The sequence below is a fragment of the Manacus candei genome, unplaced genomic scaffold (genome assembly GCF_025592945.1).
Source record: "Manacus candei isolate 608988 ecotype Guabito, Panama unplaced genomic scaffold, ASM2559294v1 h1tg000045l, whole genome shotgun sequence".
Lineage (NCBI taxonomy): Eukaryota > Metazoa > Chordata > Aves > Passeriformes > Pipridae > Manacus > Manacus candei.
In genome coordinates this window covers 2,512,455-2,537,791 of record NW_026138093.1, presented here as the reverse complement: position 1 = coordinate 2,537,791, position 25,337 = coordinate 2,512,455, and the positions used below count along the sequence as shown (strand labels likewise).

The window sequence follows — 25,337 nt, the reverse complement described above, 5'->3', positions numbered from 1 at the left end:
CAGATTCTCCTAAGAGACGGTTTTGCCATTAAACGGAGTAAGGTCAAGGGACCTGCTCAGGAAATTCAGTTCCTAGGAGTGAAGTGGCAAGATGGACGCCGTCTAATTCCAATGGAGGTGATTAACAAAATAGCAGCCATGTCCCCACCAACCAGCAAGAAGGAAACACAGGCTTTCCTAGGCGCTGTGGGCTTTTGGAGGATGCATATCCCCGAGTATAGTCAGATTGTAAGCCCTCTCTACCTTGTGACACGGAAGAAAAATGATTTCCAGTGGGGCCCCGAACAACAACAAGCCTTTGAACAAATTAAACAGGAGATTGCCCATGCAGTAGCCCTTGGGCCAGTAAGGACAGGACAGGACGTGAAGAACGTGCTCTACACCGCAGCCGGGGAGAATGGCCCTTCTTGGAGCCTCTGGCAGAAAGTGCCTGGGGAGACCCGAGGACGACCGCTGGGATTCTGGAGTCGGGGATACAAAGGATCTGAAGCCAGTTATACACCAACTGAGAAAGAGATCCTGGCTGCCTATGAAGGAGTTCGAGCTGCCTCAGAAGTAATCGGCACCGAAGCGCAGCTCCTCCTGGCACCCCGACTACCAGTGCTGGGCTGGATGTTCAAGGGAAGAGTTCCTTCCACACATCATGCCACCGATGCCACGTGGAGTAAGTGGATCGCTCTGATCACGCAGCGAACCCGGATAGGGAATCCTAATCGCCCTGGGATTCTGGAAATTATCACCAATTGGCCCGAAGGTGAGAGTTTTGGACTATCCTCTGAAGAAGAGGAGGAGAAGGTGACACGAGCTGAGGAGGCCCCACCATATGACAAGCTACCCGCAGATGAAAGGCGATATGTGCTCTTCACGGATGGCTCCTGCCGCATTGTAGGGACAAACCGAAAATGGAAGGCAGCTGTATGGAGTCCCACACGGCGAGTTGCAGAAGCGACTGAAGGACAAGGTGGGTCAAGTCAGTTTGCAGAGCTTAAAGCCGTTCAGTTGGCTTTGGATATAGCTGAACGAGAGAAGTGGCCAAGACTCTATCTCTACACTGACTCATGGATGGTGGCCAATGCTCTGTGGGGATGGCTGGAAAGATGGAAAAAGGCCAACTGGCAGCGCCAAGGGAAACCCATCTGGGCGGCGGAGATGTGGCGGGACATCGCTGGCCGGGTAGAGAAGCTGAGTGTGAAGGTCCGTCACGTAGACGCTCATGTAGGCAAGAAACGGGCTAATGAGGAGCATCGTAACAACGAGCAGGCGGACCAAGCTGCCAGGATTAAAGTCTCTCAGGTAGATCTGGATTGGCAGCACAAAGGAGAATTATTTCTGGCTCGATGGGCCCATGACGCCTCCGGTCACCAGGGGAGAGATGCAACATACAGATGGGCTCGTGACCGAGGGGTGGACTTAACCAAGGACATTGTCTCACAGGTCATCCATGACTGTGAGACATGTGCTGCCATCAAGCAGGCCAAGCGGGTGAAGCCTCTATGGTATGGTGGACGGTGGTCAAAGTACAGGTATGGGGAAGCCTGGCAAGTTGACTACATCACGCTCCCCAAAACCCGCCAGGGTAAGCACTACGTACTGACCATGGTAGAAGGAAGCACTGGATGGTTGGAGACATACCCCGTGCCTCATGCCACTGCCCGGAATACCATCCTGGGCCTTGAAAAACAAGTCCTGTGGCGACACGGCACCCCGGAGAGAATTGAGTCTGATAATGGGACCCATTTCAAGAATGGCCTCGTAGACACCTGGGCCAAAGAGCACGGCATTGAGTGGGTGTATCATATCCCCTACCATGCACCAGCTGCTGGAAAAGTTGAGCGGTGCAACGGATTGCTGAAAACCACTCTGAAGGCACTGTGTGGGGAGACTCTCAGACACTGGGAGCTGCATTTAGCAAAGGCCACCTGGTTGGTCAACACCCGAGGTTCCATCAATCGAGCTGGCCCTGCCCAATCAGAACTTTTGCATACTGTAGATGGAGATAAAGTCCCCGTGGTACATATGAGAGGAATGTTAGGGAAGACTGTTTGGATTAGTCCCACCTCAAGCAAAGGCAAACCCATCCGAGGGATTGTTTTTGCTCAGGGACCTGGTTCCACGTGGTGGGTAATGCAAAAAGATGGGGAGACACGTTGTGTACCACAAGGGGACCTAATTTTGAGTGAGAATGGTCTGTAATGTTTCATTGTATATATATAGATAGATAGATAGATAGATAGATAGATGTATATAGTTTTAAAGGGATATAGTTTTTAAAGGGGGTTAATTTGGGCATGACATGGATGGCATAGAATAAGGGGTGGATAATGTCCTAGTTAGGACAGCTGAGATCAGTTCATCATGGTGGGTGTAACCCAAAACTGTATTCTATAGCCTTCCATGTCATTTCCCAGAAACTAGACTATTGTTGTCAATAGACTATTCGCACCCTCTGCCCATAGAGCATGGTGGGTGTAACCCAAAACTGTATTCTATAGCCTTCCATGTCATTTCCCAGAAACTAGACTATTGTTGTCAATAGACTATTCGCACCTTCTACCCATAGAGCCTGACTCCTCAGGCTATAAACTAGGTGTTAAGAGGCCTGTGAGATAGAAGGATGTTTCTGTCCTCACACCCTTTGTGAACTCCCCGCCCTGAGGGGAGTACCAAGCATTCCTGCCTGAACTGGAGGATATATAATCTTGGAGTTTTGGAACATTTTTCAATCCACTCGTGGGATCCAGAGGACGGCTGCATCTCATCGCTCTCAACCAGACTTAGACTACCACTGGACTGCGATCACCAGTTCTGGCCAGACTGCAGCAGCACTCCCACCAGCAGGTTCTTCCCCTCTCCCTTTACTTTGGACTCAAACAGGGCCCAAGGAACACCACTTTGTTCAGGCCCCAGGGTACTGGGTTACACATTTGGGTTTTTGTGGGTTGAGACCAATTGTTTGTTTGTATTATTGTACTTACTGTATTATTTTAATAAATTGTTATTCTGACTTATAATCTCTCCTTTGAGTTGGGTTCATTCCCCCTGCTGGTTAACTTTTAAACCAGCACAGGCAGCAAGAGATTCCTGTGGTGGCACCTTTTATCTAGGAGGAATCTTCATTTGGATTCAATTTTCCAGGAGGTGGGACTGGTCATTGCAGCGCAGGGCTGAAAAAAGGGAACAGCAGCTCTTTCCTCAAGGAAAAAAAGTCTGGATCCTTTGGTTTCAGGTGCAGTTTGTGAGGCAGCCTGGGTACTTCTTGGGCAGGAAGTGTTTTCTGTGGTGGCACCTTTTGTCTGGCAGGAATCTTCATTTGGAGTTAAGTTTTCAGGAGATGGGACAAGCCATTGCAGCTCAGGGCTGAAAAAAAAAAAAACCAGCACCTCTTTTCTACTGGGAAAAAAAATCTGAAAGCTTTGGCTTCAGGTGCAGTTTGTTGGGGCAGCCTGGGCACTTCTTGGGCAGCAAGAGATTCCTGTGGTGGCACCTTTTATCTAGGAGGAATCTTCATTTGGATTCAATTTTCCAGGAGGTGGGACCTGCCATTGCAGCGCAGGGCTGAAAAAAGGGAACAGCAGCTCTTTCCTCCACGAAAAAAAGTCTGGAACCTTTGGTTTCAGGTGCAGTTTGTACGGCAGCCTGGGTACTTCTTGGGCAGGAAGTGTTTTCTGTGGTGGCACCTTTTGTCTGGCAGGAATCTTCATTTGGAGTTAAGTTTTCAGGAGGTGGGACCGGTCATTGCAGCGCAGGCCTGAAAAAAGGGAACAGCAGCTCTTTCCACCAGGAAAAAAAGGCTGGAAGCTTTGGCTTCAGGTGAAATTTTTGGGTAGCGTGGGCACTTCTTGGGCAGGAAGACCTTTCTGTGGTGGCACCTTTTGTCTGGCAGGAATCTTCAGGTGGATTCAGTTTTTTAAAAGGTGGGACAAGCCCTTTCAGCGCAGGCCTGAAAAAAGGGAATTGCAGCTCTTTCCCACCAGGAAAATAAGTCTGGATCCTTTGGTTTTCAGGTGCAGTTTGTGGGGCAGCCTGGGGACTTCTTGGGCAGCAAAGAGCTTTCTGTGGTGGCACCTTTTTTCTGGAAGGAATCTTCATTTGGAGTAAAGTTTTCGGGAGGTGGGACCGGCCATTGCAGCGCAGGGCAGAAAATAGGGAACAGCAGCTCTTTTCACCAGGAAAAAAAGTCTGGAACCTTTGGCTTCAGGTGCAGTTGTTGGGCAGCCTGGGCACTTCTTGGGCAGCAAGAGTTTTCTGTGGTGGCACCTTTTGTCTCGTGGGAATCTTCAGTTGGATTCAATTTTTCATGAGGTGGGACCGGCCATTGCAGAGCATGGCAGAAAAAAGGGAACAGCAGCTCTTTCCACCAGGAAAAAAAGTCTGGAAGCTTTGGCTTCAGGTGTAGTTTTTGCAGCCTGGGCAATTCTTGGGCAGGAAAACTTTTCTGTGGTGGCACCTTTTGTCTGGCAGGAATCTTCAGCTGGAGTAAATTTTCCAGGAGGTGGGACCGGCCATTGCAGCGCTGGGCTGAAAAAAGGGAAGAGCAGCTCTTTCCTCCAGGAAAAAAAGTCTGGATCCTTTGGTTTCAGGTGCAGTTTGTGAGGCAGCCTGGGTACTTCTTGGGCAGGAAGTGTTTTCTGTGGTGGCACCTTTTGTCTGGCAGGAATCTTCATTTGGAGTTAAGTTTTCAGGAGATGGGACAAGCCATTGCAGCTCAGGGCTGAAAAAAAAAAAACCAGCACCTCTTTTCTACTGGGAAAAAAAATCTGAAAGCTTTGGCTTCAAATGCAGTTTGTTGGGGCAGCCTGGGCACTTCTTGGGCAGCAAGAGATTCCTGTGGTGGCACCTTTTATCTAGGAGGAATCTTCATTTGGATTCAATTTTCCAGGAGGTGGGACCGGCCATTGCATAGCAGGGCAGAAAAAAGGGAACAGCAGCTCTTTTCTACCAGGAAAAAAAATCTGGAAGCTGTGGCTTCAGGTGCAGTTGTTGGGCAGCCTGGGCACTTCTTGAGCAGGAAGAGTTTTCTGTGGTGGCACCTTTTGTCTGGCACAAATCTTCATCTGGATTAAATTTTTCAGGAGGTGGAACAGGCCATTGCAGCGCAGGCCTGAGAAAAGGGAATAGCAGCTCGTTCCACCTGGAAAAAAAGGCTGGAAGCTTTGGCTTTGAGGTGCAGTTTGTGGGGCAGCCTGGGTACTTCTTGGGAGTTTTCTGTGGTGGCACCTTTTTTTCTGGCAGGAATCTTCATTTGGAGTAAACTTTTCGGGAGGTGGGACCGGCCATTGCAGCGCAGGCCTGAAAAAAGGGAACAGCAGCTCTTTCCACCAGGAAAAAAAGGCTGGAAGCTGTGGATTTGAGGTGCAGTTGGTGGGGCAGCCTGGGCACTTCTTGGGCAGGAAGACCTTTCTGTGGTGGCACCTTTTGTCTGGCAGGAATATTCATTTGGATTGAATTTTTTAAAAGGAGGGACCGACCATTGCAGTGCAGGGCTGAAAAAAAGGAACAGCAGCTCTTTCCACCAGGAAAAAAAGTCTGGAACCTTTGATTTTGAGGTGTAGTTGTTGGGGCAGCCTGGGCACTTCTTGGGCAGCAAAAAGTTTTCTGTGGTAGCACCTTTTGTCTGGCAGGAATCTTCACTTCTATCCAATTTTCCAGGAGGTGGGACCGGCAATTGCCGAGCAGGGCTGAAAAAATGGAACAGCAGCTCTTTCCTCCAGGAAAAAAAGTCTGGAACCTTTGGCTTCAGGTGCAGTTGTTGGGCAGCCTGGGCACTTCTTGGGCAGCAAAGACCTTTCTGTGGTGGCACCCTTTCTCTGGCAGGAATCTTCATTTGGAGTAAAGTTTTCGGGAGGTGGGACCGGTCATTGCAGCGCAGGGCAGAAAAAAGGGAACAGCAGCTCTTTCCACCAGGAAAAAAAGTCTGGAAGCTTTGGCTTCAGGTGTAGTTTTTGCAGCCTGGGCAATTCTTAGGCAGGAAGACTTTTCTGTGGTGGCACCTTTTGTCTGGCAGGAATCTTCAGCTGGAGTAAATTTTCCAGGAGGTGGGACCGGCCATTGTAGCGCTGGGCTGAAAAAAGGGAACAGCAGCTCTTTCCCTAAGGAAAAAAACACTGGAAGCTTTGGCATCAGGTGCAGTTCGTGGTGTAGCCTGGGCACTTCTTGGGCAGGAAGAACTTTCTGTGGTGGTACCTTTTTGTCTGGCAGGAATCTTCATTTGGATTCAATTGCCCAGGAGGTGGGACCGGCCATTGCATAGCAGGGCAGAAAAAAGGGAACAGCAGCTCTTTTCTACCAGGAAAAAAAATCTGGAAGCTGTGGCTTCAGGTGCAGTTGTTGGGCAGCCTGGGCACTTCTTGAGCAGGAAGAGTTTTCTGTGGTGGCACCTTTTGTCTGGCACAAATCTTCATCTGGATTAAATTTTTCTGGAGGTGGAACAGGCCATTGCAGCGCAGGCCTGAAAAAAGGGAATAGCAGCTCGTTCCACCTGGAAAAAAAGGCTGGAAGCTTTGGCTTTGAGGTGTAGTTGGTGGGGCAGCCTGGGCACTTCTTGGGCAGCAAGAGATTCCTGTGGTGGCACCTTTTATCTAGGAGGAATCTTCATTTGGATTCAATTTTCCAGGAGGTGGGACTGGTCATTGCAGCGCAGGGCTGAAAAAAGGGAACAGCAGCTCTTTCCTCCAGGAAAAAAAGTCTGGAACCTTTGGTTTCAGGTGCAGTTTGTGAGGCAGCCTGGGTACTTCTTGGGCAGGAAGTGTTTTCTGTGGTGGCACCTTTTGTCTGGCAGGAATCTTCATTTGGAGTTAAGTTTTCAGGAGATGGGACAAGCCATTGCAGCTCAGGGCTGAAAAAAAAAAAAAACAGCACCTCTTTTCTACTGGGAAAAAAAATCTGAAAGCTTTGGCTTCAGGTGCAGTTTGTTGGGGCAGCCTGGGCACTTCTTGGGCAGCAAGAGATTCCTGTGGTGGCACCTTTTATCTAGGAGGAATCTTCATTTGGATTCAATTTTCCAGGAGGTGGGACCTGCCATTGCAGCGCAGGGCTGAAAAAAGGGAACAGCAGCTCTTTCCTCCACGAAAAAAAGTCTGGAACCTTTGGTTTCAGGTGCAGTTTGTACGGCAGCCTGGGCACTTCTTGGGCAGGAAGTGTTTTCTGTGGTGGCACCTTTTGTCTGGCAGGAATCTTCATTTGGAGTTAAGTTTTCAGGAGGTGGGACCGGTCATTGCAGCGCAGGCCTGAAAAAAGGGAACAGCAGCTCTTTCCACCAGGAAAAAAAGGCTGGAAGCTTTGGCTTCAGGTGAAATTTTTGGGTAGCGTGGGCACTTCTTGGGCAGGAAGACCTTTCTGTGGTGGCACCTTTTGTCTGGCAGGAATCTTCAGGTGGATTCAGTTTTTTAAAAGGTGGGACAAGCCCTTTCAGCGCAGGCCTGAAAAAAGGGAATTGCAGCTCTTTCCCACCAGGAAAATAAGTCTGGATCCTTTGGTTTTCAGGTGCAGTTTGTGGGGCAGCCTGGGGACTTCTTGGGCAGCAAAGAGCTTTCTGTGGTGGCACCTTTTTTCTGGAAGGAATCTTCATTTGGAGTAAAGTTTTCGGGAGGTGGGACCAGCCATTGCAGCGCAGGGCAGAAAATAGGGAACAGCAGCTCTTTTCACCAGGAAAAAAAGTCTGGAACCTTTGGCTTCAGGTGCAGTTGTTGGGCAGCCTGGGCACTTCTTGGGCAGCAAGAGTTTTCTGTGGTGGCACCTTTTGTCTCGTGGGAATCTTCAGTTGGATTCAATTTTTCATGAGGTGGGACCGGCCATTGCAGAGCATGGCAGAAAAAAGGGAACAGCAGCTCTTTCCACCAGGAAAAAAAGTCTGGAAGCTTTGGCTTCAGGTGTAGTTTTTGCAGCCTGGGCAATTCTTGGGCAGGAAAACTTTTCTGTGGTGGCACCCTTTCTCTGGCAGGAATCTTCAGCTGGAGTAAATTTTCCAGGAGGTGGGACCAGCCATTGCAGCGCTGGGCTGAAAAAAGGGAAGAGCAGCTCTTTCCTCCAGGAAAAAAAGTCTGGATCCTTTGGTTTCAGGTGCAGTTTGTGAGGCAGCCTGGGTACTTCTTGGGCAGGAAGTGTTTTCTGTGGTGGCACCTTTTGTCTGGCAGGAATCTTCATTTGGAGTTAAGTTTTCAGGAGATGGGACAAGCCATTGCAGCCCAGGGCTGAAAAAAAAAAAAACCAGCACGTCTTTTCTACTGGGAAAAAAAATCTGAAAGCTTTGGCTTCAAATGCAGTTTGTTGGGGCAGCCTGGGCACTTCTTGGGCAGCAAGAGATTCCTGTGGTGGTACCTTTTATCTAGGAGGAATCTTCATTTGGATTCAATTTTCCAGGAGGTGGGACCGGCCATTGCATAGCAGGGCAGAAAAAAGGGAACAGCAGCTCTTTTCTACCAGGAAAAAAAATCTGGAAGCTGTGGCTTCAGGTGCAGTTGTTGGGCAGCCTGGGCACTTCTTGAGCAGGAAGAGTTTTCTGTGGTGGCACCTTTTGTCTGGCACAAATCTTCATCTGGATTAAATTTTTCAGGAGGTGGAACAGGCCATTGCAGCGCAGGCCTGAGAAAAGGGAATAGCAGCTCGTTCCACCTGGAAAAAAAGGCTGGAAGCTTTGGCTTTGAGGTGCAGTTTGTGGGGCAGCCTGGGTACTTCTTGGGAAGGAAGAGTTTTCTGCGGTGGCACCTTTTTTTCTGGCAGGAATCTTCATTTGGAGTAAACTTTTCGGGAGGTGGGACCGGCCATTGCAGCGCAGGCCTGAAAAAAGGGAACAGCAGCTCTTTCCACCAGGAAAAAAAGGCTGGAAGCTGTGGATTTGAGGTGCAGTTGGTGGGGCAGCCTGGGCACTTCTTGAGCAGGAAGACCTTTCTGTGGTGGCACCTTTTGTCTGGCAGGAATATTCATTTGGATTGAATTTTTTAAAAGGAGGGACCGACCATTGCAGCGCAGGGCTGAAAAAAGGGAACAGCAGCTCTTTCCACCAGGAAAAAAAGTCTGGAACCTTTGATTTTGAGGTGTAGTTGTTGGGGCAGCCTGGGTACTTCTTGGGCAGCAAAAAGTTTTCTGTGGTAGCACCTTTTGTCTGGCAGGAATCTTCACTTCTATCCAATTTTCCAGGAGGTAGGACCGGCAATTGCCGAGCAGGGCTGAAAAAATGGAACAGCAGCTCTTTCCTCCAGGAAAAAAAGTCTGGAACCTTTGGCTTCAGGTGCAGTTGTTGGGCAGCCTGGGCACTTCTTGGGGAGCAAAGACCTTTCTGTGGTGGCACCCTTTCTCTGGCAGGAATCTTCATTTGGAGTAAAGTTTTCGGGAGGTGGGACCGGTCATTGCAGCGCAGGGCAGAAAAAAGGGAACAGCAGCTCTTTCCACCAGGAAAAAAAGTCTGGAAGCTTTGGCTTCAGGTGTAGTTTTTGCAGCCTGGGCAATTCTTAGGCAGGAAGACTTTTCTGTGGTGGCACCTTTTGTCTGGCAGGAATCTTCAGCTGGAGTAAATTTTCCAGGAGGTGGGACCGGCCATTGTAGCGCTGGGCTGAAAAAAGGGAACAGCAGCTCTTTCCCTAAGGAAAAAAACACTGGAAGCTTTGGCATCAGGTGCAGTTCGTGGTGTAGCCTGGGCACTTCTTGGGCAGGAAGAACTTTCTGTGGTGGTACCTTTTTGTCTGGCAGGAATCTTCATTTGGATTCAATTGCCCAGGAGGTGGGACCGGCCATTGCATAGCAGGGCAGAAAAAAGGGAACAGCAGCTCTTTTCTACCAGGAAAAAAAATCTGGAAGCTGTGGCTTCAGGTGCAGTTGTTGGGCAGCCTGGGCACTTCTTGAGCAGGAAGAGTTTTCTGTGGTGGCACCTTTTGTCTGGCACAAATCTTCATCTGGATTAAATTTTTCAGGAGGTGGAACAGGCCATTGCAGCGCAGGCCTGAAAAAAGGGAATAGCAGCTCGTTCCACCTGGAAAAAAAGGCTGGAAGCTTTGGCTTTGAGGTGTAGTTGGTGGGGCAGCCTGGGCACTTCTTGGGCAGCAAGAGATTCCTGTGGTGGCACCTTTTATCTAGGAGGAATCTTCATTTGGATTCAATTTTCCAGGAGGTGGGACTGGTCATTGCAGCGCAGGGCTGAAAAAAGGGAACAGCAGCTCTTTCCTCCACGAAAAAAAGTCTGGAACCTTTGGTTTCAGGTGCAGTTTGTACGGCAGCCTGGGCACTTCTTGGGCAGGAAGTGTTTTCTGTGGTGGCACCTTTTGTCTGGCAGGAATCTTCATTTGGAGTTAAGTTTTCAGGAGGTGGGACCGGTCATTGCAGCGCAGGCCTGAAAAAAGGGAACAGCAGCTCTTTCCACCAGGAAAAAAAGGCTGGAAGCTTTGGCTTCAGGTGAAATTTTTGGGTAGCGTGGGCACTTCTTGGGCAGGAAGACCTTTCTGTGGTGGCACCTTTTGTCTGGCAGGAATCTTCAGGTGGATTCAAATTTTTAAAAGGTGGGACCGGCCATTGCAGAGCAGGGCTGAAAAAAGAGAACAGCAGCTCTTTCCTCCAGGAAAAAAAGTCTGGATCCTTTGGTTTCAGGTGCAGTTTTTGGGGCAGCCTGGGCATTTCTTGGGCAGGAAGAACTTTCTGTGGTGGCACCTTTTGTCTGGCAGGAATCTTCAGTTGGAGTAAATTTTTCAGGAGGTTGGACCCGCCATTGCAGCAAAGGGCTGAAAAAAGGGAACAGCAGCTCTTTCCACCAAGAAAAAAAGTCTGGATCCATTGGCTTCAGGTGTAGTTTGTGCAGCCTGGGCACTTCTTGGGCAGGAAGAGTTTTCTGGGGTGGCACCTTTTGTCTGGCAGAAATCTCCACTTCGAATGAATTTTTTAGGAGGTGGGACCGGCCATTGCAGCAAAAGGCTGAAAAAAGGGAACAGCAGGTCTTTCCACCAGGAAAAAAAGGCTGGATCCTTTGGCTTCAGGTTTAGTTGGTGCAGCCTGGGTACTTCTTGGGAAGGAAGAACTTTCTGTGTTGGCAAATTTTGTCGGGCAGGAATATTCAGTTGGATTCAATTTTTCAGGAGGTGGGACCGGCCATTGCAGCGCAGGGCTGAAAAAAGGGAACAACAGCTCTTTCCACCAAGAAAAATGTCTGGATCCTTTGGCTTTGAGGTGCAGTTGGTTGGGCAGCCTGGGCACTTCTTGGGCAGCAAGAGTTTTCTGTGGTGGCACCTTTTGTCTGGCAGGAATCTTCATTTACATTAAATTCGCCAGGATGTCTGACGGCCGATTGCAGGCAAAACTGAAAAAAGGGAACAGCAGCTCTTTCCACCAGGAAAAAAAGTCTGGATCCTTTGCTTTCATGAGCAGTTTTTGGGGCAGCCTGGGCACTTCTTGGGCAGGAAGAACTTTCTGTGGTGGCACCTTTTGTCTGGCAGGAATCTCCAGTTGGAATGAATTTTTCAGGAGGTGGGACCGGCCATTGCAGCCGCAGGGCTGAAAAAAAGGGACCAGCAGCTCTTTCCACCAGGAAAAAGAGTCTGGATCCTTTGGCTTGCGATGCAGTTGTTGGGGCAGGCTTAGCACTTCTTGGGCTAGATGAGTTTTCTGTGGTGGCACCTTTTGTCTGGCAGGAATCTTAATTTAGAATAAATTTTCCAGGAGGTGGGACCGGCCATTGCAGCGCAGGACTGAAAAAAGGGAACAGCAGCTCTTTCCACCAGGAAAAAAAGGCAGGATCCTTTGGCTTCTGGTTTAGTTTGTACAGCCTGGGTACTTCTTGGGCAGGAAGAGTTTCTGTGGTGGCACCTTTTGTCTGGCAGGAATCTTCAGTTGGATTCAATTTTACAGGAGGTGGCACTAGTCATTGCAGAGCAGGGCTGAAAAAAGGGAATAGCAGCTCTTTCCACCAGGAAAAAAAGTCTGGATCCTTTGGTTTCAGGTGCAGTTTTTGGGGCAGCATGGGCACTTCTTGGGCAGGAAGACCTTTCTGTGGTGGTACCTTTTGTCTGGCAGGAATCCCCAGTTGGAATGAATTTTTCAGGAGGTGGGACCGGCCATTGCAGCGCAGGACTGTAAAAAGGGAACAGCAGCTCTTTCCCTAAAGAAAAAAAAGTCTGGATCGTTTGGCTTCAGGTGTATTTGGTGGGGTAGCCTGGGCATTTCTTGGGCAGGAAGAGCTTTCTGTGGTGGCACCTTTTGTCTGGCAGGAATCTTCAGCTGGAGTAAATTTTTCAGGAGGTGGGACCGGACATTGTAGTAAAGGGCTGAAAAAAGGGAACAGCAGCTCTTTCCTTTAGAAAAAAAGTCTGGATCCTTTGGTTTTGAGGTGCAGTTGGTGGGGCAGCCTGGGCACTTCTTGGGCAGCAAGAAATTCCTGTAGTGGCACCATTTTTTCGGAGGACTCTTCATTTGGATTCCATATTCTAGGAGGTGTGACTGGCCAATGCAGAGCAGGGCTGAAAAAAGGGAACAGCAGTTCTTTCCACCAGGAAAAAAAGTCTGGAACCTTTGGTTTCAGGTGCAGTTTGTACGGCAGCCTGGGCACTTCTTGGGCAGGAAGAGTTATCTGTGGTGGCACCTTTTGTCTGGCAGGAATCTTCATTTGGAGTAAATTTTTCAGGAGGTCGGACCCGCCATTGCAGCGCAGGTCTGAAAAAAGGGAACCCAGCTCTTTCCTCCAGGAAAAAAGTCTGGATCATTTGGTTTTGAGGTGCAGTCGGTGGGACAGCCTGGGCACTTCTTGGGCAGCAAAGAGCTTTCTCTGTTGGAACTTTTATCTGGCAGGAATCTTCATTTACATTAAATTCTCCAGGATGTCAGAGGAGCCATTTCAGAGCAGGGCTGAAAAAAGGGAACAGCAGCTCTTTCTACCAAGAAAAAAAGTCTGGAACCTTTGCCTTCAGTTGCAGTTGCTGGGGCAGCCTGGGCACTTCTTGGGCAGGAAGAACTTTCTGTGGTGGCACCTTCAGTCTGGCAGGAATCTTCAGTTGGAGTAAATTTTTCAGGAGGTGGGACCGGCCACTGCAGCGCGGGGTTTAAAAAAGGGAACAGCAGCTCTTTCCACCAGGAAAAAAGTCTGGATCCTTTTGTTTTGAGGTGCAGTTGGTGGGGCAGCCTGGGCACTTCTTGGGCAGCAAAGAGCTTTATGTGGTGGCACCCTTTGTCTGTAAGAATATTCATTCGGATACAATTTTTTAAAAGGTGGGACCGGCCATTGCAACACAGGGCTGAAAAAGGGAACAGCAGCTCTTTCCACCAAGAAAAAAAGGCAGGATCCTTTGGCTTCGGGTTTAGTTTGTGCAGCCTGGGCACTTCTTGGGCAGCAAGAGGTTTCTGTGGTGGCACCTTTTGTCTGGCAGGAATCTTCAGGTGGATTCAGTTTTTTAAAAGGTGGGACCGGCCACTGCAGAGCAGGGTATAAAAAAAGGGAACAGCAGCTCTTTCCAGCAAGAAAAAAAGTCTGGATCCTTTGGTTTCAGGTGCAGTTTTTGGGGCAGCCTGGGCACTTCTTGGGCAGAAAGAGTTTTCTGTGGTGGCACCTTTTGTCTGGCAGGAATATTCAGTTGGATTCAAATTTTTAAGTGGTGGGACACGCCATCGCAGTGTAGGGCTGAAAAGAGGGAACAGCAGCTCTTTCCACCAGGAAAAAAAGGTTGGATCCGTTGGCTTCAGCTGCAGTTTGTGAGGCAGCCTGGGCACTTCTTGGGGAACAAGATCTTTCTGTAGTGGCACCTTTTGTCTGGCAGGAATCTTCAGTTGGAGTAAATTTTCAGGAGGTGGGACCAGCCATTGCAGCGCAGGGCAGAAAAAAGGGAACAGCAGCTCTTTCCACCAGGAAAAAAAGTCTGGAATCTTTGGCTTCAGGTGTAGTTGGTGCAGCCTGGGTACTTCTTGGGCAGGATGAGTTTTCTGTGGTGGCACCGTTTGTCTGGCAGGAATCTTTAGTTGGATTCAATTTTCCAGGAGGTGAGACCGCCCATTGCAGCGTAGGGCAGAAAAATGTGAACAGTAGCTCTTTCCCTAAGGAAAAAAAGTCTGGATCCTTTGGCTTCAGGTGTAGTTGGTTCAGCCTGGGCACTTCTTGGGTAGGAAGAGTTGTCTGTTGTGGCACCTTTTTTTCTGGCAGGAATCTTCATTTGGATTCAATTTTTCAGGAGGTCGCACGGGACAATGTAGCGCAGGGCTGAAAAAAGGGAACAGCAGCTCTTTCCACCAGGAAAAAAAGGCTGGAACCTTTGGCTTTGAGGTGCAGTTTTTGGGGCAGCCTGGGTATTTCTTGGGTAGTAAGACCTTTCTGTGGTGGCACCTTTTGTCTGGCAGGAATATTCATTTGGATTCAATTTTCCAGGAGGTAGGACCGGCCACTGCAGCGCAGGGCTGAAAAAAGAGAACAGCAGCTCTTTCCCTAAGGAATGAAAGTCTGGAAGCTTTGGCTTTGACGTGCACTGTGTGCGAAATACTGGTCGCTTCTTGGGCAGCAAGACCTTTCTGTGGTTGGACCTTTTGTCTGGCAGGAATCTTCAGCTGGATGCAATTTGGAGAGTCAGTTTGGCCATTGCAGCGCAGGGCTGAAAAAAGGGAACAGCAGCTCTTTCCACCAGGAAAGATAGTCTGGATCCTTTGGCTTTAGGTGCTGTCGTTGGGGTAGCCTGGGCACTTCTTGGGCAGCAAGAGCTTTCTGTGGTGGCACCTTTTGTCTCTGAGGTGTTTGTTCCCTGTTATCAAGTCCCTTATGGCGTCAATCACAGAGCACTGGGTCTGCTCACAGGGCATGATGAAGGAACACAGCAGCAGTGTGGAAAGAGGAGGTAGAAAAATACATTCCTGCATCTAATTGCCTTCCTCAATTAGAGAAATTGCTAATCTTGTGACATGATTTTTACTGGACCCTTCTAAGGATGTACTTTTGCCCAGACCTTTTGCTCCAGATGTGCCAGCTACACCCAATGAAACCAGAGAGAATCTCAGCAAAGCCAACAATCAGCTCTTATGGCACTTGGCACTCTATGGGGTTTGGCACTGGAGCTCAATCTCTCTGGGATGGCTGGTCCAGAACAGTTCATTTAATGAATGGTGCTGTTGCTGAACTTCCCTGGGCACATTGCAATTGGCTACTGAGGTTGAAAGGTTTCCTCGAAGGATTTTTATCTTTTGAAACTACAGGCTGAATTTTAGGGATAAACTCCAGTATTCTGAAAGTGGAAAGTTGATCAAACAGAAAAGACTGTTTCTTCTACAACAGATTTGAAATAGTCCACTTGTAAAAATCACAAAGCTTGAAGTCTACTCAGCAGAGCTGATTCCTCATCTGCACTGATCATCAGCAACTGGCCTCTCTCCTATTTCAGGGTCTCATCTGTGTACACTGGATTAAGGCCTCCTCACTTCTTAAGAAAAGTAGTGTTATAAGCTCACAGTTCTGGCAAGGTTTCCTTAGCAGATGGGTTGAAAAGCAAAACTTTGTTGCCATGACCAACAAATGCAGAGCCCAAGGTGGTTTGTGGTGCTAGCTTTGCTCCACTCTCTAATAACTTCTGTCCAGATCAGTGCTGGCAACAAGAATTCCAGGTTAACGCTTGTTTCAGTTTTCAGGTTTTGCATTTCAAGAATGGGGAGTTGTTATTGGAAACTCTGCCATGGCTGTCAGTAACAGCCTTGGAAAACAGTTTTTCTTATTTCTGAGGGAGAAGTTTCCAACCCAGCTTTGCAGTATGCAAACAGTTGAATGACTTGTTGTACAATTGGAAATAAAAATCAATACATTTGCTCTGATTAATGTCTAAAGTTATATTTGGCTAAAGAGTTCTTTTCTTATTACCTTCTTTAAAAAATTGGACCCACAAGCAGAAAGGTGATCTCCTAAAGTGTTGCAACCTTTTAAGTCCACTTGTTGCCACACAACAATAGCATGCCAATATCACATCCAAAGATACAGAATCTTACAGAGATACACACAAATATAGACCTATACATATCTATGTATGTATATCTATCTACCTATACATATCTATACATATCTATACAAATACACACAAGAAAGTTTGGGGTTCCTGATGAGAGTTCTACATGGGTAACAGTGGACTGGTTTGATGAGTCATACAACTGTGGGGACCATGAATGTAAGCTCTGAGCTTTGCTTTATTCTCCCGGTTTGTAACTGCCTGCCTTCCCTTTGGGGGGAACACAGGCCTCTATTTTGCACGGTCTGTTTTGTTTCACTTGGCAGTGCAGACTAGGGGCAGAAGAGTTTTTGGAGCCAAACAGCTCGATCCAGATTCAGTTCCTTTAGTGGTGCCTAAAACTCAGGAGCTGGACTCCACGGTGCCGGTGGGACCCTCCCAGCTCAGCACGTTCCATGATTCCATCAAGTCCAACTGTCAGCCCAGCACTGCCCCAGCAACCCCCAAACCACTAAAGCATGTCAGCCATGGCCAGATGCAGGCGCCTCTGAAACACCTGCCGGGGTGCTGGCTCCGCCTGGGCAACCCATTGCAGTGCCCGAGCCCCCCCGAAAAACACAGCGAGAAACCTTTGTCCAGGAGCTGACCTGAAGCTCCCCTGCCTCAGCCTCGGGCCATTCCCCCGCTCCTCCCAGCGCAGGCTCCTTTCCAGCAGCCCCCTCGGCAGAAGGCGGCTCAGGGCTCCCCTCTGCCCCCCCGGCCGGCTCCGCTCCGGCCCCGCTCCCGCCACGGCCCCGCTCGGCTCTGCACGGGGAAGGAACGCGCCCAGCCCCGGCCCGACACCCCCGGGGGCCGCGCACCGGGGGTCCCTCCCCGGGGGTCACTTGCCAGGGGTTGTTCACCGCGGGTCATTCACCGGGGTCCGTCCGCAGGTGTCACTTACCGGGCTTTCTCCCCCGCGGGTCGCTCACCGGGTGTCACTTACTGGGCGTCGCTCACCGGGGGTCGCTCACCAGCGGCCACTCGCCGGGGGCCGCACACGGGGGGTCCCTCCCCCGGGGCCGCGCACCGGGGGCCACTCGCCGGGGGTCTCGGGGCCGCTGCCCGGGGTCTCTGCCCGGGGGCCGCTCAGCGGCAGCGCTCCCGCTCCCGGCCCCGCCCCGCCCGCTCCCACCCAAACCCCACCAACCGCCCCTCTCGGCCCCGCCCCCGCCCCGCCCAAGCCCCGCCTCGCCCCGCCCACTCCGCCGCCTCCCATTGGCTGCGCACGTTCGGCCCTGGAGCGAGGAGCGCGCGGGGAGCGTTGCCTGGAAACCGGCCAGGGAATCCCGGGAATCCTCGAGGCGCCGGCGCTGCCCCCCCACTCCTGGAGCAGCGGCCGGGCCCGCCCGGGGAGCGGGCACTCAGCGCCCGGCTGCGGCCGCCAAAACGGCCAGGGAAGCAGGCGCGCGGGAGGCGGGCTCCGGGCCCCGGGCAGCGAGGAGCCCTAAAAAGAACAAAAGCGTTGGAAGAGAGGGAACTCATCGCACCGTCACAGAACAGGCTGAGGTGGAAGGGACCCACGAGGAGCGTCGAGTCCAAGCCTTTGCCCGGCACAGCACCGACCCCGAGAGTCACACCGTGTGCCTGAACTCTGCCAGATCACAGCCCAGCATCAGCTTCATGTGCCGTGAGGCCCCACGTGTGTGTTTGCTCCCCGTGTCTGGTGGGAGAGATGACACTCCCTTAAAGTGGAATAAAGATTATCCTAGACTGGAACTGGCAGCTGTGATAAACTGTATCCCGAGAGCATTTAACTGGTAGCAGTTTTCCCTGGGCTCTAGCTTGCTATTTATTATAGTTATTTGCAGACAGGAAAGGGGAGAGAATTAAAAAATCTCTTTCTCCTTGCCCCCTCCACAACAAGTTTGAGGACATGTGGGTGTTGAAACATAGCTTAACAAACAGTCCAGCCTTGAGAGAGTGGGGAGAGCACAGGGGGGCTCAGTTTAACCGTTTGTCTGGTTTTCTTCCTTTCGAAGGAGGATTTATTTTTCTTAGGTGGGAAATTGCCAAAAATAGACAGCAAAATCAGACTGCAGTTCAGAGATCACACTCTCATCCCTGTGGAACCAGATCAAGAGAATGCTGTGGGTACAGTGAAGCCACCCCTGTACATTTGGGGTGGGCTGGGGAGTGCATGTGAGGCATGTGAGTTGTTGCTCTCCTGTGCAAAAGGTCTATGAGGGTCATGCAGTTACACTGAGCTGGATCCTGCATCCCATTAGGGTTTGTTAGGATACTGTGGGGTTGTTTGTTGAGTGATCTGGCACATCCCAACCTTCTGGAGGGGGGGCTTCAAAACTAAATTCAGCCTATGATTCTGTATGGGAGGTACATGGCTTTTGTCTCAGGTTTGATGGGGTAGATCATTACAGCAGCTAAATGGCCTCTACAGGTCTTGATAATAGGGTTTTTTTCTATTCTTTGTATTTAAGAACAGGAATAATTTATAAAAATAGGTTTTCTCAGGAGAGGGAATTCTGCTGGTTGCAGCTGCTGCTGTGGCTGCATTTAGTCTTCACTTCTGGGTTATCTCTGTATCCAAGCAGGTGCCAGGGGCACTACTAAGTTGTTCCACAACATTGATCCATGCATCTTGCATTATGCTGTGTTTATACTGCTTCTTATCCATGAAGGTTTTTTAGTATGAAATTGTAGAAGTGCTTTTTATCTCACTTTAAAAAAAAAAAAAGCAACACAGTCTCCATGGCAGGATGAGGATCGCTCACCCCAGCAGTCCTGACACCCCATTTTATCAGCTCTACATTACACCACGTAGGGCCAGTACCCAGTATAAGGTGATGCCTGAGTGGCAGCCAAACCCCGCCTGTTCATCACCTGATAGCAACAGTCTGTGCATGCCCTGCTGTAGGGCAAGGGGCCAGCGACCCCTGCCCACAGAATCTTCCTCCCATCATCATCTTTCTCACCCCTATGGATGACCTCTCCCACTGTGTTTCAAGGGTAGATGTATCTATCTTGCAATATGTAGCCAAACCAAGGAAGAACTCAGCTCTGATAATAGGGGATATCAGGCTGACTTGCTAAAAAGCACAATGGACCTTACAATTCGCTTGTGCCATGAAGTTACATTGTACCATACTCTGGCTGGTTTCACATCCTAATATGATTCCTTTCTCACGCCTCTATGCTCCATTGATCATCTAATTCAAAAGTACCCCCCTTACATTTGTTTAAATATAAAATGAACCAAGGACAATTTTTGAGAGCTTTGCATTTAGATTTCATTAGTCTGAAGTAGTAAAATAAATGGTCTTGTGTGTATTTGTCTATATAGAATCATGGACTGGTTTGGGTTGGAAGGGACCTTAAAGGTCTTCTCATTCCACCCCCTGCCATGGGCAGGGACACCTTCCACTAGAGCAGGTTGATCCAAGCTGTCCTTGGACACTTGCAGGGATCCAGGGGCAGCCACAGCTTCTCTGGGAATTCCATCCCTGCCTGTCCCTACCCTTCCAGGGAAGGATTTCTTCCCAGTCTCCCATCTAACCCTGCTCTCTTTTAGTTGAAAAACCATTGCCCCTTGTCCTGTCCCTCCAGGCCCATATCAAAAGTCCCTCTCCCTCCTTTTTAGAAGCCCCCTTCCCTGGTGGGGTGTCTTCAGCTCCTCCCAGGACCTGTGTGTGTCTGTATCTATCTTGTATCTGTCTATATTTATAGACAGGATATATTTTAATACATTTCTATTCATATATTTATACCTAGATATTTATACACTGTAAATATTAATGCACACCTATCTACACAATGATGATAACTTTGTGTCCAGACCTACCCCTTCCATTCTGTAACCTTTTTGGGGGGTTTATTCCTTGGGATTTCCAGGGTCTCACTTTCAGTGGAGCAGATCTTTCCCACCTGGATCTTTGCTGCATCAACTTCAAGGTGGCCAATCTGAGCCACTGCAACCTGGCCCGTGCCAGCCTGTGCTGTGCCAGCCTGGAGAGGGCTGACCTGTTAAGCTGAAGCCTGTGTTTGTACATTTCTATGGCCCAGAAAAGGTCCAGCTGTGGTTTGTCCAACCCTGAGAAGGGCCCACAAGGGCTGCACTGAGTCTGTGACCATCTCAGCCCCAAATCCCCTTGTCCTCCTCCAGTTCACACAGCTCTGAGGCAGCACCAGTGTGCAGCTGCTGTGTTTCTGACTGGTTTTCCTCACAGAACTCCTTTCTGTGTGTGTTCCAGGTGCCAGCCTGAAAGGAGTGGCCATGGAGGGCAGTCAGATGACAGGAATGAACCTCCGAGTTGCAACGCTGAGAAACGCCAAACTAAAGAACTGTAACCTCAGGGGAGCAACGTTGGCAGGAACTGATTTGGAAGTGAGTTGGGATTCATTTTCCATCCTATTCCTTTCTCTGCTATAGTCAGCTGGTAATTTGGGGGATTGCTGGCTTTTGGCTGACCTCTCCAGCTTCAGAGTACAATGGAGTTCAGGTAAATGGACTTCCAGTAAAGCTTTGAACAGAGTTCTGGGTGCATTCCATTGACACTTCTTTTTCTTTTCCCCTTCCCAATTGTGACCTATCAGGTTGTGACCTCCAGAAAGCCAATTTGAGGGGCTCTGATGTGAAAGGAACCATCTTTGAAGAGATGCTGACCCCCCTGCACATGTCCCAGAGCATCAGACAGGGAAGAGAAGACGTCAAAGAGGAAGGAATCCAAACATTTGTTGTGACTTTCTTCACCTCCTCCCCTACCTGAGTTAGAAGGAATGGCTATTAGACAACTTCCATTTGCAGTAGTGCCTAAGTAGACTCTTTCTGATCACTTTTGGGGAGGGAATTTTTGTTTCAGAGGTGGAAAGAGAGAGTTTCTCCCTTTGTGAAGAGAGTGAGGAAGTGGGCTGGTTCTGAAACCAGAAAGTGGGGCTGGTTTGGTGGGGAGGGTTCGAGACTTTCATTGTTTAGCATTGCCTGACTTTGGAATGCATTTTAATTTCTAAAGCACAATATATGCAATTCTATTTATTAAGTCTGTCGCTGCAATATGAATAGAAAATGTTATTGCTGTATAGTAGCAAACAAAGTTGAGGTTTCCAGGTAGACAAGTGTCTTTACAGTCAGTGTCTTCATTCCTGCAGGGTGTTAATGCCAGGGGTGGTCACACAGTGCCCACAGGATGTGTTCAGGTCTCTGCTGGGCTGGAAACAGTGGGGAACTGTCCTCAGAGGTCCTAAATTGCTGTGGAGTAGTTGGAGGGCAGGGTTAGAGCAGCTTTATCCCCTCAAATGTGCAGAGGAAGCTGCTGCCCCTGCAAGGACCTGCCCAGAGCCCGGATTGAGTTCCTGCTTGGAGATCCCTGGGCAGAAATGGGATGTCTCAGTCAATGCTCTCCAAAGGAGTGTGAAATTGCACTCTCAGTCCCAGCTGGGAAGAAAAATTCCCCTGCTTCCACATGTCCTGAGCACTCCAGACTGGAGTTCCTGTAGCTTTTTCCTTCTTTGTTGGGAATTCAATGGACAGAGGAAAACACAGAAGTGTCCCCAAAGCAGAGAGAAGCTCTGGGGCCACAGCACCTGCTCCCCCCTCTTCTCATCCCTTCAGCAGATGAAGAAATGGCCCTCAATGTTTTCCCTCAATGTACTGTGGAAATAGTCCCTGAAAGCATGGGCATAATCCCATTTGCCAGGCAGATCCACTCTGGGCTGCCTAAAGTTGGTGTAAAAGCATCTTGCCTGGGGCCAAGTGCCCCTTCCACACTTGCTTTAGCTGTGGAAAAAAGCAGGGAAAGCTGTTTTTTGTGTGGGTACCCTTCACATCTCAGTGTTTGTGATCTTGGGAATTCTCTTGGACCTGGAACAATGGCAGATTATCTGTTGTCATGGGATTTGTACCTGGAGATTGTTTTGGTCTGTGTTTAAATCTTCCTTGAAAGTACAACTGATAGAAAACAATGTAAAAAAAAGGAAAAAAAAAAAAGACAAAAAGGCCATACGAAGAAAAAAAGGGAGGAAAAAGAGAAAAAGGAGAAAAAAGAGAAAAAAAAGACAGAAAAACAGTAAAAAATGAGACCAATAATAAAAAAGAAAGAAACAAGAAAAAAGAGAAAAAAACCACAGAAAAACAGGAAAAAATGAGACAAATAATAAAAAAGAAAGAAACAAGAAAAAAGAGAAAAAAGAAAACGAGAACGAAAAAAGAAAAAAGAGGAAAAAAGGAAGCAGAAAGAAAAAAAGAAAAGGAAAAAAGAAAGAGAAAACAGAAGGAACAGAAAAGACAGGAAAAAAAATAAAACCAAAAAAGTATTATCCTCACTCCGCTCACGTGCAAAGGGCCGCTCTGATCCGCCGCAAGGACTACAACTCCCGTGCCGCCCCGCGCGGCGCGCAGGAGTGACGGCAGACGTAAGGGGGCGTGGCCCCGCGCTGATTGGCTGCGGCGGTGTTCTCTAAAGGCGGTGCGCGCGCAGATCGCCGTGTTGACTTCCGGGAATCGGTGATGGCGGCGGGTCCTGCCTTTGTCTGTGAGAGCTGGCGGGGGGTGCGGGAGAGCGGGGTCTGGGGATCCCCTCGGGGGCTGCGGGGAGCGCGGCTGTGGGGGGAAAGGCTGGAGGGCTCGGGAGGGTTTAGCGCGGGGGTTCGAGGGTTCCCGAGGGTCAGAGCGCAGGGCCTTTGAACCGTCTTGGGGGCCGCGGGACCCGGGGGCCTCCCAAGAACCCGGAAGGGTGATTCGATTGCCGATAAAGTCCCTCGGAAAAAAAAAATCAGAACCACCCAACGGAAAAAAGAACCCTGAAAAAAGGAAAAGTGAGAAAAAGGTGAAGGAAAAACTGCAAGGGTCAGGATGATTTTATTGCTTTGGTTCGGTTTTTCCTTGTTCTCCTCCTTCTCAGATTCTTTGCTGCCCTCCTTTACAAAAGGTTCTTCTGCTGTTCTGTGGTTTTGTGGTCCGTTAGGGGCTTTTAGGGGTCCCTAAGGAGGTTTTTGAGGGTCTCTGAGGGGATTTGGTTTCCTGAGGGGACTTAGGGAGGTGGTTGAAGGTCCTTGAAGGGGTTTGGGAATCCCTGAGGGAGTTTTGGAGACTCCGAGGGAATTGGGAGGTCATGGGAGGCTTTGGAAAAGTGACTTTGAAGGAGTTTTGTGGGTTTCTAGGAGGGTTTCAGAAGTCCCAGACGGTTTTGAGGGTCCCTGAGGGGGTTTTTGGGGTCCCTGAAAGGGCCTGGGGGGTCCTAAGTGGGTTTTGCAGGTCACTGAGAGGGTTTAGGGGGTCCTGGAGGGGGATGAGGTCTCTGAGGGGATTTGTGGGGTCTTTAAGGAGGTTTTGATGGGTCCAGAGGTGGATTTCTGAGGGGATTTCAGGGGTTTTGAGAGGATTTTATGGGGTCTCTGTGTCGGCAAACCAACCCCAGGGAAAGGGGATCCCAATTCCCCCCCCGAACCGCAGAGACCCCCAAAACTCAGCAGACAGAGACCCCACAGGGAGGGGGGCTGGAGGGTCCCCTAAAGCCCAGCAGTGGGGTTCAGGGGATCTCCCAGCCCTCAGGGGAGGGGTCCTGTGGGTGCCCCCCAAAATACAGGGGGGAGATGTACCACATCTGGGGATCCCAGTGCCCCCAGTATTGCCCAGTGACCTCCCAGTGACCCTCAGTATGGCCCAGTAACCCCCTCAGTGACCAGCCAGTGTGTCCCAGTGACCTCCCACTGCCACCCAGTATGGCCCAGTGATCCCCCAGTATTGCCCAGTAACCTGTCTGTGTCTCCCCTTGTGTCCTGGTAATCCCCCAGTACCTCCCCAGTCCCTCCCAGTGCCCTCCCAGCATCCCTCAGTAACCTTCCAGTCCCTCCCAGTGCCCCCTGGTTCCCCAGTGTGTCCCAGTATCCCCCAGTAATCACCCAGTGCCCCCCAAATCCCCTCAGCTGTCCCCAGTGTGTCCCCAGATGCCCTTGGCCTTTCTGTGAGCGTGGGGGGGGCGGTTTTGGGGTCATAGGGTCCAATGGGGGGGCTCCTGGGGTGAGATGGAGGGTTGGGGACATTAGGGATGGGGTTTGGGGACAGTGGGGAGGGGTTTATGGACAGTGGAATTGGGGGTGTCAAGGAGGGAATAATGGCCATGGAGAGGCCCTGGGGATGCTGGAGACACCAGGGTTATCTTGGGGTGTCAAGAGGGGAATTAGGGACACCAAGAGGGTCGTGGGGACACCAAGGGGGATCTCAGGGTTCACCTGCTTGTGGTGCAGCCCCTCCTCTCCCACCCCAGGCTCTATTAACCACTCCCAAATGTTCCCTAACCCCCATTTTCCCTTTAATCCCCTCCACACACAGATCCCTTTGACCCCCAATGCCTCCAAGACCCCCAAATCCCCACCCAAACTCCCCAGATCCCCCCAAATCTCCCACAGCCCCCCCTCAAATCCCTTCCAACACCCCCAGAGAAGGATCACCCACACCCTGGGACAGGAACACAGTGGGCTGTACTGGGGGCACTGGGCTGTACTGGGAGGGCACTGGGGGGGTGTGCTCAGATGTCTCAGGACAAGGTGGCCCAGCTCCAGGAGAGATCCCGGGAGCAGTGAGGAGGTACTGGTCTGTGCTGGTCTGTGCTGGTCTGCACTGGTCTGTACTGGTTTGTACCCCCAATCCCCCCAGGCCCCTGAGTTGGTCCTGCTGCCCCTTGAGTATTTCCAGATCTTGCAGAACCAGGCATTTCATCAGCAAATGTGCAGGTGACACCAAGCTGGGGGTGTGTTGATGTGCTGGAAGGCAGGAGGGCTCTGGAGAACAAGTGGTGTGAGGAGAGGCTGAGGGAGCTGGGGGTGTTGAGGCTGGAGAAGAGGAGGCTCAGGGGAGACCTCCTGACTGTCTGCAAGTCCCTGCCAGGAGGTTGGAGCCAGGTGGGGATGGGGCTGTTCTGCCAGGAAGCAGCAGTAGGACAAGAGGGCTGGGTCTGGAGCTGTGCCAGGGGAGGTTTAGGTTGGATATTGGGAAGCAATTTTTTGCTGAGAGAGTAATCAGGCCTTGGAATGGGCTGGGCAGGGAGGGGGTGGAGTCAGCGTCCCTGGAGGTGTTGAAGGTGAGAGTGGATGTGGCATCAGTGCCATGGTCTGGGAAGCACAACGGGGTTGGATCAGGGGTTGGACTTGATGATCTCGGAGGTCTTTTCCAACGTGGCTGATTCTGTGATTCTGTGATTGCCATTCCTGTGGCAGCACATGCTTGAGGCTCCATCCCCAGGGTGATAGAGATGTCTGTCCATGTCGATCTCCAAGGTTAGTCTGTAAATGTGTGGTGTTAGAAAAGCAGGCTGAGTTGTGGGCTGGTTGTAGAAGGAGAAAGAAGCCCAGAGGCCAGTGCAAGCAGGCAGCCCTGAGCTTGCACCTGATGTCCCCTCCCTGCAGGTTCCTGTCCTTGAGCCCAGGCCCTGAGGTGAGGCTGAGAAGTGGCGCGGAGGTGAGCCCAGA

At 50.3% G+C, this 25,337-nt stretch overlaps 1 protein-coding gene and 1 pseudogene across 1 annotated transcript in view; one reads left to right on the top strand and one right to left on the bottom strand.

Annotated features, from left to right (window-relative positions):
* LOC127474809 (uncharacterized) overlaps positions 1–25,337 on the top strand; it is a 1,721,191-nt pseudogene that overhangs the window by 700,173 nt on the left and 995,681 nt on the right.
* The window catches only part of LOC127474834 (zinc finger protein 883-like), a 237,550-nt gene that overhangs the window by 116,355 nt on the left and 95,858 nt on the right, over positions 1–25,337 (bottom strand). The gene's annotated exons all lie outside the window — the stretch shown is intronic.